Source organism: Oncorhynchus gorbuscha, linkage group LG04 (genome assembly GCF_021184085.1).
Source record: "Oncorhynchus gorbuscha isolate QuinsamMale2020 ecotype Even-year linkage group LG04, OgorEven_v1.0, whole genome shotgun sequence".
NCBI classification, from domain to species: domain Eukaryota; kingdom Metazoa; phylum Chordata; class Actinopteri; order Salmoniformes; family Salmonidae; genus Oncorhynchus; species Oncorhynchus gorbuscha.
The window spans coordinates 53,090,835-53,102,595 of record NC_060176.1 but is presented as its reverse complement, the minus strand read 5'-3'; the positions used below and the strand labels follow the sequence as shown (position 1 = coordinate 53,102,595).

The 11,761-nt window shown below is 46.0% G+C and overlaps 1 pseudogene; it reads left to right on the top strand.

Annotated features, from left to right (window-relative positions):
- The first annotated feature begins 1,235 nt into the window (after window positions 1-1,235).
- LOC124033002 lies at window positions 1,236-11,597 on the top strand (annotated as a pseudogene).
- The last annotated feature ends 164 nt before the right edge of the window (window positions 11,598-11,761 follow it).

Genomic DNA, 11,761 nt, shown 5'->3' with positions numbered 1-11,761 from the left:
AAATAATAATAATCACAGTAGTTGTAGAGGGTACAACAGGTCAGCACCTCAGGAGTAAATGTCAGTTGGCTTTTCATAGCCGATCATTCAGAGTTAGAGATAAGCAGGTGCGGTCGAGAGAGTGTCGAAAAACAGCAGGTCTGGAACAAGGTAGCACATCCGGTGAACAGGTCAGGGTTCCATAGCCGCAGGCAGAACAGTTGAAACTGGAGCAGCAGTACGACCAGGTGGACTAAGGACAACAAGGAGTCATCAGGCCAGGTAGTCCTGATGCTCCGGTCCTCTGAGAGGAGAGACAGAGAGGAGAGGTCATGAGCAGATTATGTCCTGCATTTTTCAGCATGTTCTTAAATAAAGATAGATTTACAGTTAGATAAACTTAGATTTTTTTGTCAGGGACATATACAGGATGCTATCCTCTACAACATGACCTTCACTCCAAATCAAAACTCAAAAACTACAACCTGATTTTGGACAGAATTACAGAATCACATGTAAGGCTTACAACTACCAAAGATTACTATTCCAAAGCTATACTCTGGAAAATGCTCTGGAAAACAACAGAAACCAGATAACACCATCCAACCTGAAACTGAGTGAGTAATGTTTAGTCTGAAGCTATATTTTATTTCCAAAAGCCAAGAATAAAAATGCATTACATTACTTTATAAGGACTGAACGCTAAGTTAAGGCTACCAAGCTTGATACAACTTCAATTAGCACTGACGTGTCAAGTGAGAGATGTCAAAGCCTTTTAGCCCAACAATGGCAGGAGAGTCGCACAGTCTACTCCAACCAAATGGAGAGGCTAGAACCTGCCTCCCGCTGATCAGAGGTAATTAAAATACAGTACCATGTGTATGTAAAGAATGATAAGACAGGAAAAGAGCACAAAATGAAGCTCCTTATGCCCCCTCAGATCAGACCTATTTTTCTTTTTTTATATTTTTATTTCACCTTTATTTTACCAGGTAGGCTAGTTGAGAACAAGTTCTCATTTGCAACTGCGACCTAGCCAAGATAAAGCATAGCAATTCGACACATACAATAACACAGAGTTACACATGGAATAAACAAAACATAGTCAATAATACAGTAGAACAAAAAAACTAAACGTCTATATATACAGTGAGTACAAATGAGGTAAGATAAGGAAGTTAAGGCAATAAATAGGCCATGGTGGCAAAGTAATTACAATATAGCAATTAAACACTGGAATGGTAGGTGTGCAGAAGATGAATGTGCAAGTAGAGATACTATGCCCCTCCTTCCCATCCCATGCACCCCAGCCCCGCAAAGAGGGCCTCAACATGGAAGTCACACGTACGCCCAGGCCGTGAGCAGGCAAACAGGCCCAACCCCCTCTCTTGCACTAGCCCAGCAGGCTCTGTTCACACTTATTGGCCTGAGGCCAAACCACACGACCAACAACATTGGACACTTTATGGAACACAAAGCCCACTGTATCATCCTGGAATTTCCAAGGCCTGAGGTCATCTGCCTTTGGCCTAAAGAGCAGGAACCTGGACCTTCATCAAAGAAATACAGACATTGTCATCCTACAAGAAACATGGTATAGAGACGGACCCACTGGTTGCCCTCTAGGTTTGTCATGTTTGTCATTTATTATCATGTCTTGTCCCTGTGCTCCCCATGCTATTCGTTTCCCTCTGCTGGTCTTATTTGGTTCTTTCCCTCCTATCCCTCTCTCTCCCCCTCCCTCTCTCACTCTCTCGCTCTCTCTTCTCTCTATCGTTCCGTTCCTGCTCCCAGCTGTTCCTATTCCCCTAATCATCATTTAGTCTTCCCACACCTGTTCCCGATCCTTTCCCCTGATTAGAGTCCCTATTTATTCCTTTGTGTCCCGTTCCTGTGCGGTCGGTTCCTTGCATTGTATTCACCATGCTGTGATTGCGTTTCGCCCTGTCCTGTCGTGTTTTTTGCCGTGATTGTGTATCACCCTGTCCTGTCGTGTTTTGTGCCTTCATCAGACGCTGCGTGTGAGCAGGTGTCTCAGTCGACTACGGCCTGCGCCTACCCGAAGCGACCTGCAGTCTGTGGCCGCTTCTCCAGTGGTTTTCCCCTCTACAAATCTAGAGGATTTCAGTTATTCCGTTTTGAGCATTAATAAACTCTGTTTCTGTTAAGTCGCGTTTGGGTCCTCTTTCACCTGCATGACAGAAGGAACCGACCAAGGAATGGACCCAGCGACTTCAGACGCTCGTTACACTGCCGTCGAGATCCAAGGAGCCATGCTCGGCAGACACGAGCAGGAATTGTCTGCTGCTCGCCATGCCGTGGAGAACCTGGCCGCTCAGGTTTCCGACCTCTCTGGACAGTTCCAGAGTCTACGTCTCGTGCCACCTGTTACTCCCTGGCCTGCCGAGCCTCCAGAACCCAGGGTTAATAACCCACCTTGCTACTCCGGGCAGCCCACTGAGTGCCGCTCCTTTCTCACGCAGTGTGAGATTGTGTTCTCTCTCCAACCCCACACATACTCTAGAGAGAGAGCTCGGGTTGCTTACGTCATTTCACTCCTTACTGGCCGGGCTCGAGAATGGGGCACAGCTATCTGGGAGGCAAGGGCTGATTGCTCTAACAGATTCCAGAACTTTAAAGAGGAGATGATTCGGGTTTTTGACCGTTCAGTTTTTGGTGGGGAGGCTTCTAGGGCCCTGGCTTCCTTATGCCAAGGTGAACGGTCCATAACGGATTATTCCATTGAGTTTCGCACTCTTGCTGCCTCTAGTGAGTGGAACGAGCCGGCGCTGCTCGCTCGTTTTCTGGAGGGACTCCACGCAGTGGTTAAGGATGAGATTCTCTCCCGGGAGGTTCCTTCAGATGTGGACTCTTTGATTGCTCTCGCCATCCGCATAGAACGACGGGTAGATCTTCGTCACCGGGCTCGTGGAAGAGAGCTCGCATCAACGGTGTTTCCCTGCTCCGCATCGCAACCATCTCCCTCCTCTGGCTTTGAGACTGAGCCCATGCAGCTGGGAGGGATTCGCATCTCGAATAAGGAGAGGGAACGGAGGATCACCAACCGCCTGTGCCTCTATTGCGGAGTTGCTGGACATTTTGTTAATTCATGTCCAGTAAGAGGCCAGAGCCCATCAGTAAGCGGAGGGCTACTGGTGAGCGCTACTACTCAGTCCTCTTCATCTAGATCTTGTACTACTATGTCGGTCCATCTACGCTGGACCGGTTCGGGTGCTACATGCAGTGCCTTGATTGACTCTGGGGCTGAGGGTTGTTTCATGGACGAAGCATGGGTTCGGAAACATAACATTCCTTTCAGACCATTAGACAACCCTACGCCCATGTTTGCCTTAGATGGTAGTCATCTTCCCAGTATCAAATTTGAGACACTACCTTTAACTCTCACAGTATCTGGTAACCACAGTGAGACTATTTCTTTTTTGATTTTCCGTTCACCGTTTACACCTGTTGTTTTGGGTCATCCCTGGCTAGTATGTCATAATCCTTCTATTAATTGGTCTAGTAATTCTATCCTATCCTGGAACGTTTCTTGTCATGTGAAGTGTTTAATGTCTGCCATCCCTCCCGTTTCTTCTCTCCCTACTTCTCAGGAGGAACCTGGCGATTTGACAGGAGTGCCGGAGGAATATCATGATCTGCGCACGGTCTTCAGTCGGTCCCGAGCCAACTCCCTTCCTCCTCACCGGTCGTATGATTGTAGTATTGATCTCCTTCCAGGGACCACGCCTCCTCGAGGTAGACTATACTCTCTGTCGGCTCCCGAACGTAAGGCTCTCGAGGATTATTTGTCTGTGTCTCTTGACGCCGGTACCATAGTGCCTTCTTCTTCTCCGGCCGGGGCGGGGTTCTTTTTGTTAAGAAGAAGGACGGTACTCTGCGCCCCTGCGTGGATTATCGAGGGCTGAATGACATAACGGTTAAGAATCGTTATCCGCTTCCCCTTATGTCATCAGCCTTCGAGATTCTGCAGGGAGCCAGGTGCTTTACTAAGTTGGACCTTCGTAACGCTTACCATCTCGTGCGCATCAGAGAGGGGGACGAGTGGAAAACGGCGTTTAACACTCCGTTAGGGCATTTTGAGTACCGGGTTCTGCCGTTCGGTCTCGCCAATGCGCCAGCTGTTTTTCAGGCATTAGTTAATGATGTTCTGAGAGACATGCTGAACATTTTTGTTTTTGTCTATCTTGACGATATCCTGATTTTTTCTCCGTCACTCGAGATTCATGTTCAGCACGTTCGACGTGTTCTACAGCGCCTTTTAGAGAATTGTCTCTACGTAAAGGCTGAGAAGTGCTCTTTTCATGTCTCCTCCGTTACTTTTCTCGGTTCCGTTATTTCCGCTGAAGGCATTCAGATGGATTCCGCTAAGGTCCAAGCTGTCAGTGATTGGCCCGTTCCAAGGTCACGTGTCGAGTTGCAGCGCTTTTTAGGTTTCGCTAATTTCTATCGGCGTTTCATTCGTAATTTCGGTCAAGTTGCTGCCCCTCTCACAGCTCTTACTTCTGTCAAGACGTGTTTTAAGTGGTCCGGTTCCGCCCAGGGAGCTTTTGATCTTCTAAAAGAACGTTTTACGTCCGCTCCTATCCTCGTTACTCCTGACGTCACTAGACAATTTATTGTCGAGGTTGACGCTTCAGAGGTAGGCGTGGGAGCCATTCTATCCCAGCGCTTCCAGTCTGACGATAAGGTTCATCCTTGCGCTTATTTTTCTCATCGCCTGTCGCCATCTGAGCGCAACTATGATGTGGGTAACCGTGAACTGCTCGCCATCCGCTTAGCCCTAGGCGAATGGCGACAGTGGTTGGAGGGGGCGACCGTTCCTTTTGTCGTTTGGACAGACCATAAGAACCTTGAGTACATCCGTTCTGCCAAACGACTTAATGCCCGTCAAGCTCGTTGGGCGTTGTTTTTCGCTCGTTTCGAGTTTGTGATTTCTTACCGTCCGGGTAGCAAGAACACCAAGCCTGATGCCTTATCCCGTCTGTTTAGTTCTTCTGTGGCTTCTACTGATCTCGAGGGGATTCTTCCTTATGGGCGTGTTGTCGGGTTGACAGTCTGGGGAATTGAAAGACAGGTTAAGCAAGCACTCACGCACACTGCGTCGCCGCGCTTGTCCTAGTAACCTCCTTTTCGTTCCTGTTTCCACTCGTCTGGCTGTTCTTCAGTGGGCTCACTCTGCCAAGTTAGCTGGTCATCCCGGTGTTCGAGGCACTCTTGCGTCTATTCGCCAGCGCTTTTGGTGGCCGACTCAGGAGCGTGACACGCGCCGTTTCGTGGCTGCGTGTTCAGACTGCGCGCAGAAGAAGTCTGGTAATTTTTTTTTTTCTGCTTCTGCTCCTGGTCTTGCTGGGTCTCAGTCTGTTCCCTGCCATCGCATCTCTCCTGTTCTTGTCCCTGCCCTTGCTGTGTCTCAGTCTGTCCCTAGTTCTCATTTTTTTTTTTAGAGTAGTACCCTAGTTTCCCTTTTTATCGTTTTTCGTTACGGTCCTGAGGAGAGGAGTTGGGTTCTTTCTCGGGACGTGCTGGACCGTTTGATCTATGATTTCCTCCGTTGCTGCCAGTGTTCCTCCTCGAGAGCGCCAGGAGGCGCTCGGTGAGTGGGGGTACTGTCATGTTTGTCATTTATTATCATGTCTTGTCCCTGTGCTCCCCATGCTATTCGTTTCCCTCTGCTGGTCTTATTTGGTTCTTTCCCTCCTATCCCTCTCTCTCCCCCTCCCTCTCTCACTCTCTCGCTCTCTCTTCTCTCTATCGTTCCGTTCCTGCTCCCAGCTGTTCCTATTCCCCTAATCATCATTTAGTCTTCCCACACCTGTTCCCGATCCTTTCCCCTGATTAGAGTCCCTATTTATTCCTTTGTGTCCCGTTCCTGTGCGGTCGGTTCCTTGCATTGTATTCACCATGCTGTGATTGCGTTTCGCCCTGTCCTGTCGTGTTTTTTGCCGTGATTGTGTATCACCCTGTCCTGTCGTGTTTTGTGCCTTCATCAGACGCTGCGTGTGAGCAGGTGTCTCAGTCGACTACGGCCTGCGCCTACCCGAAGCGACCTGCAGTCTGTGGCCGCTTCTCCAGTGGTTTTCCCCTCTACAAATCTAGAGGATTTCAGTTATTCCGTTTTGAGCATTAATAAACTCTGTTTCTGTTAAGTCGCGTTTGGGTCCTCTTTCACCTGCATGACAAGGTTACAGAGAGCTGGTAGTCCCATCCACCAAACTACCAGGTGTGAAACAGGGAAGGGACTCAGGGAGTATGCTAAAAATATTAGGCAACAACAAATTCAATTCCTTTTAGAAAACTTCCTGGACATAAAGTTTCACTGTAATAGTGAAGGTGTAAACTTGGCAGTAGAAAATCTTAACAGTATATTTGACCTTTCAGCTTCCCTATCAAATCTAAACATTTCAAACAGAAAACTGAAGAAAATGAACAATAATGACAAATGGTTTCATGAAGAATGCAAAAACCTAAGAAAGAAATTGAGAAACCTTTTCAACCAAAAATATAGAGACCCAGAAAACCTGAGTCTATGCCTTCACTATGGTGAATAACTAAAACAATACAGAAATACACTGGAAAAAGAAGGAACAGCACGTCAGAAATCAGCTCAATGTAATTGAAGAATCCATAGACTCTATCCACTTCTGGGAAATTGGAAAACACTAAACAAACAACAACACAAATAAGCATCTATCCAAAATGGAGATGTATGGGTAAACCACTTCTCCAATCTTTTTAGCTCTATAACAAAGAACAAACATCAAAAACATATACATGATCAAAAACAAATCTTAGAATTAATTATTAAAGACTACCAGAACCTTCTAGATTCTCCAATTACCTTGAATGAACTACATGGAAAATATAAAAACCCTCCAACCCAAAAAGGCCTGTGGTGTTGATGGTATCCTCAATGAAATGATAAAATATACAGACAACAAATTCCAATTGGCTATACTTAAACTCTTTATCATCATCCTTAGTTCTGGCATCTTCCCCAATATTTGGAACCAAGGACTGATAAACCCAATCCACTAAAGTGGAGACAAATTTGACCCCAATAACTACCGCGGAATATGCGTCAACAGCAACTGTGGGAAAATCCTCTGCATTATCATTAACAGCAGATTTGTACATTTTCTCAGTGAAAACAATGTACTGAGCAAATGTCAAATTGGCTTTTTACAAAATGATTGTACGACAGACCACGTATTCACCCTGCACATCCTAATTGACAAACAAACAAACAAACAAACCAAAACAAAGGCAAAGTCTTCTCATGATTTGTTGATTTCAAATAAGCCTTAAACTCAATTTGACATGAGGGTCTGCTATACAAATTGATGTAAAGTGGTGTTGGGGGAAAAACATACAACATTCTAAAATCCATGTACACAAACAAAAAGCGTGCGGTTAAAATAGGCAAAAACAAAATTAGACCCAACCAAATCATGAGAAAACAAAAAGATAATTACTAGACACATTGGAAAGAATTAACAAAAAAACAGAGCAAACTAGAATGCTATTTGGCCTTAAACAGAGAGTACACAATGGCAGAATACCTGACCATTTTGACTTACCCAAACTTAAGGAAAGCTTTGATTATGTACAGACTCAGTGAGCATAGCCTTGCTATTGAGAAAGGCCACCTTAGGCAGACCTGGCTCTCAAGAGAAGACAGGCTATGTGCACACTGCCCTCAAAATGAGGTGGAAACTGAGCTGCACTTCCTAACCTCCTGCCAAATGTATGACTATATTAGAGACACATATTTCCCTCAGATTACACAGATCCACAAAAAACTTGAAAACAAACCAGATTTTGGCAAACTCCCATGTCTACTGGGTGAAAGACCACAGTGTGCCATCACAGCAGCAAGATTTGTGACCTGTTGCCACAAGAAAAGGAAAACCAGTGAAGAACAAATACCATTGTAAATACAACCCAAATCTATGTTTATTTATTTTCCCTTTTGTACTTTAACCATTTGCACATCGTTACAACACTGTATATATTCATAATATGACAATTTGTGATGCCTTTATTCTTTTGGAACTTATGTGAGTATAATGTTTATTGTTCATTTTTATTGTTTATTTCACTTTTGTATATTATCTACTTCACTTGCTTTGGCAATGTTAACATATTTTTCCCATGCCGATAAAGCCCCTTGAATTTAAGAGAAAGAGTAAAGAGCAGCCTAGTTTCGTCAGGTGACCCAGAGGAAGCTGCTCATATGTGTACCTGTTGGGTTCCTGCCCTGGCTGCTCTTACTCCTTAATCTGGTGTTGCTTCCCAGGTACCTGGACTGCTCCACTACTGTGCCATACTGATAGGATACAATTGTATCGTTCTCTGTCATAAAATACAACAAATGATTGGAATAATGTTTTGTACCTATTGTCTCTGTCTTCTCAAATCAAGTCAAATCAAATTGATTTATAAAGCCTTTCTTAGATCAGCTCATATTTCAAAGTGCTGTACAGAAACCCAGCCTAAAACCCCAAAACAGCAAGCAATGCAGGTGTAGAAGCACGGTGGCTAGGAAAAACTCCCTAGAAAGGCCAGAACCTCGGAAGAAACCTAGAGAGGAACCAGGCTATGAGGGGTGGCCAGTCTTCTTCTGGCTGTGCCGGGTGGAGATTATAACAGAACATGGCCAAGATGTTCAAATGTTCATAGATGACCAGCAGGGTCAAATAATAATAATCACAGTGGTTGTCGAGGGTACAATAGGTCAGCACCTCAGGAGTAAATGTCAGTTGGCTTTTCATAGCCGATCATTCAGAGTATATCTACCGCTCCTGCTGTCTCTAGAGAGTTGAAAACAGCAGGTCTGGGACAGGTAGCACGTCCGGTGAACGGTCAGGGTTCCATAGCCGCAGGCAGAACAGTTGAAACTGGAGCAGCAACACGGCCAGGTGGACTGGGGACAGCAAGGAGTCATCAGGCCAGGTAGTCCCGAGGCAGGGTCTTAGGGCTCAGGTCCTCCGAGAGAGAGAAAGAAAGATCTAGAGAGAGCATACTTAAATTCACACAGGACACCAGATAAGACAGGAGAAATACTCCAGATATAACAAACTGACACTAGCCCCCCGACACATAAACTACTGCAGCATAAATACTGGAGGCTGAGACAGGAGGGGTCGGGAGACACTGTGGCCAAACAGGCAGGGTCAAACAGGCAGGATATAACCCCACCCACTTTGCCAAAGCACAGCCCCCACACCACTAGAGGGATATCTTCAACCACCAACTTATCATCCTGAGACAAGGCCGAGTATAGCCCACACAGATCTCCGCCACGGCACAACCCAAGGTGGGGGCGCCAACCCAGACAGGAAGATCACGTCAGTGACTCAACCCACTCAAGTGACGCATCCCTCCTAGGTACGGCATGGAAGAGCACCAGTAAGCCAGTGACTCAGCCGCTGTAATAGGGTTAGAGACAGAGAATCCCAGTGGAGAGAGGGGAACCGGCCAGGCAGAGACAGCAAGGGCAGTTCGTTGCTCCAGTGCCTTTCCGTTCACCTTCACACTCCTGGGCCAGACTACACTCAATCATAGGACCTACTGAAGAGATGAGTCTTCAATAAAGACTTGAAAGTTGAGATCGAGTCTGCATCTCTCACATGGGTAAGCAGACTATTCCATAGAACTGGAGCTCTATAGGAGAAAGCCCTGCCTCCAGCTGTTTGCTTAGAAATTCTAGGGACAGTTAGGAGGCCTGCGTCTTGTGACCGTAGTGTACGTGTAGGTATGTATGGCAGGACCAAATCGGAAAGATAGGCAAGAGCAAGCCCATGTAATGCTTTGTAAGTTAGCAGTAAAACCTTGAAATCAGCCCTTACCTTAACAGGAAGCCAGTGTAGAGAGGTTAGCACTGGAGTAATATGATCAAATTTTTTGGTTCTAGTCAAGATTCTAGCAGCCGTGTTTAGTACTATAAAGTTTATTTAGTGCTTTATCAGGGAACCCAGCAAGTAGAGCATTGCAGTAGTCTAACCTAGAAGTGAAAAAAGCATGGATTGATTTTTCTGCATAATTTTTGGACAGAAAGTTTCTGATTTTTGCAATGTTACGTAGATGGAAAAAAAGCTGTCCTTGAAACAGTCTTCATATGTTCGTCAAAAGAGAGATCAGGGTCCAGAGTAACGTTAAAGTCCTTCATGGTTTTATTTGAGACGACTGTACAACCATCAAGATTAATTGTCAGATTCAACAGAAGATCTCTTTGTTTCTTGGGACCTAGAACAGCATCTCTATTTTGTCCGAGTTTAAAAGTAGAACATTTGCAGCCATCCACTTCCTTATGTCTGAAACACAGGCTTCCAGCGAGGGCAATTTTGGGGCTTCACCATGTTTCATAAAAATGTACAGCTTATCTTTTAAATTCTGTGATTATATACCTTACCTTTGTTTAATGATTGTCCATCCTTTATTGGAGTGTTGCAGAAAATAAAGGATATTGGGATTTTCAACTTCCACCCTGCTTGGGCCTATGTTCATTACTACTCCAGGCACAGAGGTGAGAACAACAGTAGCTTGTTCAAGTCTGACTTACTACTACCTAGCCTTGGAATGGCAGAGTTGGTTGCATGAGTGAGTATTGTCACATGAGACTTTGTTGTTTATTACAGATTTGGGTCATTCCCTCAGGCGGCTCCCTCTAACCTTTCACCCATGAACCCACAGCCTTGGCCAGCGCTTGTTCCTCAATGGCTGATGAATGGGTCTGAAGCAGTGTCAGAGGCCCAATTATTGGAGGAGCAGATGCTGAGGGCGGGGGTACTGACCTCCTTACAGGATGTCCCGGAGGAACCAGGGGTCAAAGTGGAATTGTCAATGTCCTGGTGTCCTCTCTGAAGTCAGTCAGGTTTACTAGGGTATTTACTAGTAAAGAAGAGCATATTTGCTGTAGCCTATATGTATTCTATTTTATGGAGTAATTTATCATATAATGCTTAGCTGATTCCACTGGCTGCCACTCGACAGTTAGATGGCGCATAAAGCTGTGGTGGTGCTGGCTGCCACTCAACAGTTAGATGGCGCATAAAGCTGTGGTGGCGCTGGCTGCCACTCGACAGTTAGATGGCGCATAAAGCTGTGGTGGCGCTGGCTGCCACTCGACAGTTAGATGGCGCATAAAGCTGTGGTGGCGCTGGCTGCCTCTAGATAGTTAGATGGCGCATAAAGCTGTGGTGACGCTGGCTGTCACTAGACAGTTAGATGGTGCATAAAGCTGTGGTGGCGCTGGCTGCCACTCGACAGTTAGATGGCGCATAAAGCTGTGGTGGCGCTGGCTGTCACTCGACAGTTAGATGGCGCATAAAGCTGTGGTGGCGCTGGCTGCCACTCGACAGTTAGATGGCGCATAAAGCTGTGGTGGCGCTGGCTGCCACTCGACAGTTAGATGGAGCATAAAGCTGTGGTGGCGCTGGCTACCACTAGACAGTTAGATGGTGCATAAAGCTGTGGTGGCGCTGGCTGCCACTCGACAGTTAGATGGCGCCATCTCCCTGCTCATTGATGACAGAGTTGGGGAGGAGGCTGTGATGACATCCAAAGAAAAGAGCCCTCTGCCACCAAGGAATACCTGAGGCCTGTCAGATCAACACAGAGTGGCCAACTAGCAGGAGCTTGGAACAGAAAATATGATTTAGTATCATGATATAGTTATTTGCTTGGGTTTTACTGAGCTGAACTTGTGTTAAAATGTACCCTGGGGGATAAAAGGAAAAGACAAGAGTACTCAAATAAATGT